The 5,756-nt window shown below is 39.2% G+C and overlaps 1 protein-coding gene across 3 annotated transcripts in view; it reads left to right on the top strand.

Annotated features, from left to right (window-relative positions):
* The window catches only part of SPIN1 (spindlin 1), a 106,605-nt gene that overhangs the window by 39,140 nt on the left and 61,709 nt on the right, over positions 1 to 5,756 (top strand). Inside the window, exon 2 of one of the 3 annotated variants that reach the window (XM_023516249.1) lies at positions 3,799 to 3,903. The exons of 1 other annotated variant lie outside the window; for it this stretch is intronic. The gene's annotated coding sequence lies outside the window, so the exon portion shown is untranslated. Of the gene's footprint in view, positions 1 to 3,411; positions 3,904 to 5,756 lie in introns of those variants that run through there. One more of the 3 variants, XM_003795022.3, reaches the window with a different exon arrangement.

The raw sequence follows: 5,756 nt of genomic DNA, 5'->3' as shown, positions 1-5,756 counted from the left end.
TTTTTTTTTTGTAGAGACAGAGTCTCACTTTTTCGTCCTCGGTAGAGTGCAGTGGAGTCGCTCCAGCAACCTCCAACTACTGTCAATTCTTCTGCCTCAGCCTCCCAAGTAGCTGGGACTACAGGCACCCCCCCATAGCGCCCGGCTATTTTTCATTGCAGTTTGGCCGGGGCTGGGTTTGAACCCGCCACCCTGGGTATATGGGGCCGGCGCCCTACTCACTGAGCCACAGGCGCCGACCTTTCCCCCCCTTTTTTATTATGAACAATTTCAACCTGAACTGAAATTTCAAAGAATAACAGTAGTAGACACTAATATGCCTAGATTAAGAAATATTTTGCCATATTCATGTTAAATAACAATTATAGGAGGCCATTGTTTTGAACTAATCTTCTGTCCTAGGACTGCATCAAAATGCATTCTCTTGTGCTGAGGTTCCTTTTCACCAAACTGAGTTATCTGATCTTTCCAGAGAGAAGTGTGCAGCAAGAAGTATCTGGCTAATTTCTCAAGCTAGCCAGTTTCAGTTGACATGAAACTGCTTTAATTCTTTCAAAAAAAAAAAAAAAAAGTAACTTGATGTTAACGATTCAGTTATTTCTCTATTGTCAAGTTCCTTATTTCCTTCTCAGAAGGAAAGTATCTTTGACATGACTGACCAGGTTTTTTTTGGTTTGTTTCTGCTTTCTATGGCCTCTTCTGTTTATAAAACCAGCTTATTTTGCTTGGCTCATTGGAATGCTCATTCTGCTTTATAGAATGAAATGATACCCGGTTCTAGAATTGTAAATAAAGCAAATTAAGATCCTTAAACTAAAACTAAATTGTTATAATTTTGTCTTTTGACATTGACTTTATCCCTTATGCATATTTCATTTTCTTTCCCTCAATCATTTGAAATTAACTTGCACACATTGAGAGGCTACCAAAGACATTTCAGCCTCTGTTTCCTAAGAATGTATTTTCATGCATAGCTAGTGTCTTTGATGTGCTTTTAAAGTTTAATGGTACTTTTAGAATATCTAATACTTAGTTTCTATTAGGATTTCCCCAGTTGCCTTAAATGTCTTTTGTAGTACCCCCCCCCCCAATCTATCATTGTGTTTGCACAATCTATCATTTTTCTTTTTTTATGATATTGACTATTTGCAGAGTAAGGTCCGGATTTTCATGTACAGACTTCACCTTTCTAATGTTATTTAAAGTTCAGCACCCATCTCTGAGGCTGTATCGGAAGAATGAAGACAAGTTGTTTAAGAAGGAAAAAGAAATTTATTAATTTGCCAGCAAATGAGGAGGATGGAGACTCCTGCCTAAATGCCATTGTCCTAAACATGAACAGAATGATTGAAAAGGATTTAAAGGGAGGGTTTTCAATTCTAGACTATTGTAGTTGCCTCTACATTTAAGGGTCCTGATTGGCACAATCAATGGTGAAAGTAATCTTGTGACCTTCCCTCCCCCTAGGATGCCCACCCAGACCTTCCTGCCCCTCCCCTTCCAGACTGCTGGCTTGAGACAGGGATGCAGATGATAGTTCTTAAAGAGAGCAAAGGAAGTTACAAAGAGTCAGAAAACATTTTTGCCATTTTTTTTTTCAGTCCATTCTCTGTTAATTTGTCGGTCTCATCATCATTTTGTGTAACTTGCTCCTGCATCTGTATTCCCTTATAAACTGGAAATTAGGTTTGAAGGCTTGACTAGATTTAGGTAAAACATTTGTTTTCAGGGGGTTGAATGTCTTTATTAAAGAAATGAGTAAATGGCAGAACAAATCAATAATTTTGGAAGGAGTAGGGACAAGGTGTAAGGTAGAATGCAATAGTTTGCTTCATGGTCTCAGGGTAGCTGAAGAACTGTACCCAAGACCCGTTGATCAGTATTACATATTGCAAGAAGGCAAGGTGCCTTACGAGACAATTAAAACCTTACATATTAAGATTTGATATCTAATTTTCCTCAGTTAGTTTTTAGCTCATAGCAGCGAAGTTGTAAAGTGAGTAGGCTTGAAGAAGGAGCATTCTTTTGAGGAAAAGAACTTAGCTTTTTCTGAAGTTACTCAGTGTTTTTCCGTATTTTCGTATTCCGTGATATATTATTTTCTTTTGTTTTATACCCTTAACTGCCCCCAATTTCCTGAGAAGAAAAGTGTATTATAAAAGGCAGCAGGAACACATAGTCTTTAGGCTTTTAGAAATCCTGTTTCATAGCAGATAATCTGGAATTAATATTTAGGGGGAAAAGGAGGAGTCTCTCTGACCCAGTACACCATTGCTCGAACCCTTTGTGGCTTGAGGACTTTTGAGAAATAAGGGATGAATGATGGATGATGGATGATAGGTAACTACAGCTCAACTCTGGCAGATTCATCAGCACCAAGTTCAACATGAAATTTTAATGAAGTGGAAAGCAACAGAAAATATTGCTGTAATAAGCTTAAATCTGCTAGTGACAAGGATGCACACTTTAGACCAATATTAAAGTGAATTTAGTTAGGAGCAGATAATTGGATTAAAATTTTCCTTACTCTTTGAAATAGTTTTATAAAGAGAAGCAGAGAAAGGAAGTGGAATCACGGGATGTTTTTCAAAATTAAGAAATACTACGTCATTTACTATATGCTGATGGGAATATTTTAGTGGCAAGAGAGAAATACATATAGCAGACAAGATTGGGATTAAATAAATGTGACACTGTTGAATTTAACATGGCCCAGGGATATTTCCACATCTGTTGTTACTGGGGCAAAAGGAGTATACTAATACATAGGTGTTACCTAGCAAGCTTATCTGCTAAGGATGTGGGTAGTATTGTTGAAAGCTCGCTTGAGAGATGACATCAATTTGAAGTGAAATTATGTCTTTAATCCACGTTTAAACTGCTTTAAGTGGTATGCACACTGTGAAAGGAGTTGGGTTAGGGATTTGCCATACAATGACAGGAGGAGAAGGGTAAGGAAATTGAAAGAAGCAAGGGAGTAATAACCATTGTGATTTATCATTCATGACATCTAAGCTGAGTGGTGAGGGACTAGTCCCTGAGGGAAGTATGGAATGATCAGTAAAGCCATAAGTTAGAGGTGCTAGCTGCATCTAAGAACTGTTGAGTGGGAGTGTAGGTATAAGAACACTGGAATGATCGCAGGTGGATTTGAATGCAAGATAACTTGAAATAATGATTTTGGGGCTATTGCCATTATGTTATTGGTGATAAAAACTTCTAGGTTATGACTCTGAAAATAGCTGAAATGTGGGTTGAGTGGTTGAAGTTGGGATGTCTAAGAGCCGAAGGGGGTTATTTAAACACTGTTTGTGTCAGTGTTGGGGTTGCCAAGAATATTGATGGGAATTGTGGTAGAAAAGAAGCAAACCAAATATCAAAATCTTTAAGCGTGTGCAGATAACTGGAAGATTAATAGGTAGAAGACTAACAAAAAGGTAGATGTTGTTTCCAGTGTTAACAGCACATGCTTTGAAGTTGAGGTTTTGAGGTAGGAGACAGTGTGTAAGGATGTCTATTGAGGAATAAAATCACCCACTGTTTGAGGGAGCTGTTGGTGTGTGGAATCATATGGTGGCAGACTGAATTTTGCTAAAGACACTTGCCTTTTGGAGAGCATTCCAGAGTCTGGGTGAGGAGGGTTCAAAGGTCTCCTTAGATAGGTCAGGGTAGGAAGAGAGTTGAATGAGGGAAAAGAGGAATGTGAGGCTTGGTATGGAGGTTAAAGAGGCTCTTAGGGAAAGATGAATAAGCAACTAATTGTGCCCATGGCCTTCATCTGAAGTTTGTTATTCACAGGTCATTGCTGAGTGAGACAGACTGGATGTTATCTCTCAGGAAGACCATTTGAAACATTGGAGACCTCACTTAACCTTGCATTGGGAGGAATTACCTCCAGAAAAGGTGCTGCTCCTAAATATGTCTCAGCATTTTTTATTGCCATTTGACACATTTTTCCATACCTTTTTGTTTACTGTCTTCCCCACTTCCCTAAGCTTTGAACAGTAGGCATTCAGTGAATATTTGTTGAATGACTTAATTATAAAATCATTATTTATTTTTGGGTTTTTTTTGGAGACAGAGTTTTACTTGGTTACCCTTGGTAGAGTGCTGTGATGTCATAGCTCACAGTAACCTCAAACTCTTGGGTTCAAGTGATTCTCTTGCCTCAGCCTCCCAAGTATCTGGGACTACAGATGCCTGCCCCAACACCCAGCTATCTTTAGAGATGGAGTCTCTCTCTGGCTCAGGCTGGTTTCCAACTGTGAGCTCAGGCAGTCCACCTGTCTTGGGCTCCCATAGTGCTAGGATTACAGGTGTAAGCCACTATGCCCAGCCTAAAATCATTAATTTTTTTAAAAATATAATTTGTTCCAGGCAGTGCCTATAGCTCAGTAGGTAGGTTGCCGGCCACGTGGCGGGTTTGAACCCGCCCAGTCTAGCTAAAATGACAAATGCAGTAATAACAAGAAAAGAATAGCTAAGCATTATGGCCCCAGCTACTTGGAAGGCTGAGGCAAGAGAATCACTTAAGCCCAAGAGTTTGAGGTTGCTGTGAGCTGTGACACCATGGCACTCTACCAAGAGTGACAAAGTGAGACTCTGTCTCCAAAAAAAAAAAAAAAAATTATATATATATATGTATGTAATTTGTTCCTTGCTCTGTTGGTGGGTAGCATATGGTGGCAGAAAGCATTTTGCTAAAGACAGACTTACCTTTTGGAGAGCTTTTGGGAGTCTGGGAGAAGAGGATTCAAAGGTCACATTAAATAAGTCAGTGTGGGACCTATTATTTAGCTATTATTTACCTATTTATTTAGCAGACCTATTATTTAGCTATTTACCTATTTAGCAGAAAGCATTTTGCTAAAGACAGACTTACCTTTTGGAGAGCTTTTGAGAGTCTGGGAGAAGAGGATTCAAAGGTCAGTGTGGGACCTATTTAGCTATTATACATAGTTTAGTCCCTAGATAATGAATTAAGCATTCCCTTCTACTCTTAAACCTGGGAACACATGGCGGGAAGTTGTAGGTAGAAAGACTAATACAGAAGAACCAAATGCAGTTATGGTTCAGTATAATTTGTAGTACATAATTTTCATATTTTATGAGAACATGTATGAAAATGTTTTATTATGTGGATCATAAACCCCTGAAACCAAATTTGGTTTCTTTCTTTTTTTTTTCTTTTTTTTGATTCAGAATATCAAGCTATCACCCTGGGTTGAGGGCTATGGCGTCATAGCTCACAGCAACCTCTGACTCTTGGGCTCAAGTGATCATTTTGCCTAAGTTTTTCTATTTTTAGTAGAGATTGGGCCTTGCTTTTGTTCAGACTGGTCTTGAACTTGTGAGCTCAAGCAAGCCACTCTCCTCAGCCTCCCAGAATGCTAGGATTACAGACGTGGGCCACTGTGCTGGGCCACCAAATTTGGTTTAAATGACAAACTGCTTCCATAAACTGAGTTAACATTTGCATGAGTAAGGAACTTTATTTGAGGCTCCTTTGAAGTTACTGGACCTTTCTTCTGGCTTGTGAGCAGAAAGGGACAAGCAAAGTCTGTTGACTGTGATCCTTTCTTTTTTCCAAGACTGCCGACTTACTGAGCTTCAACCTGCTGTGTATTCTGTCTTTTTTTTGAGACAGAGTCTCATGTCACCCTGGATAGAGTGCTGTGGTGTCATAGCTCACAGCAACCTCAAACTCTTGGGCTTAAGTGATTCTCTTGCCTCAGCTTCTCAAGTAGCTGGGACTA

Source organism: Otolemur garnettii, unplaced genomic scaffold, assembly GCF_000181295.1.
Source record: "Otolemur garnettii isolate 467f Iridium unplaced genomic scaffold, OtoGar3 scaffold00088, whole genome shotgun sequence".
Taxonomy (NCBI): domain Eukaryota; kingdom Metazoa; phylum Chordata; class Mammalia; order Primates; family Galagidae; genus Otolemur; species Otolemur garnettii.
Note: the sequence above shows the minus strand (reverse complement) of the source record. Positions and strands in the feature narration are given on the sequence as shown.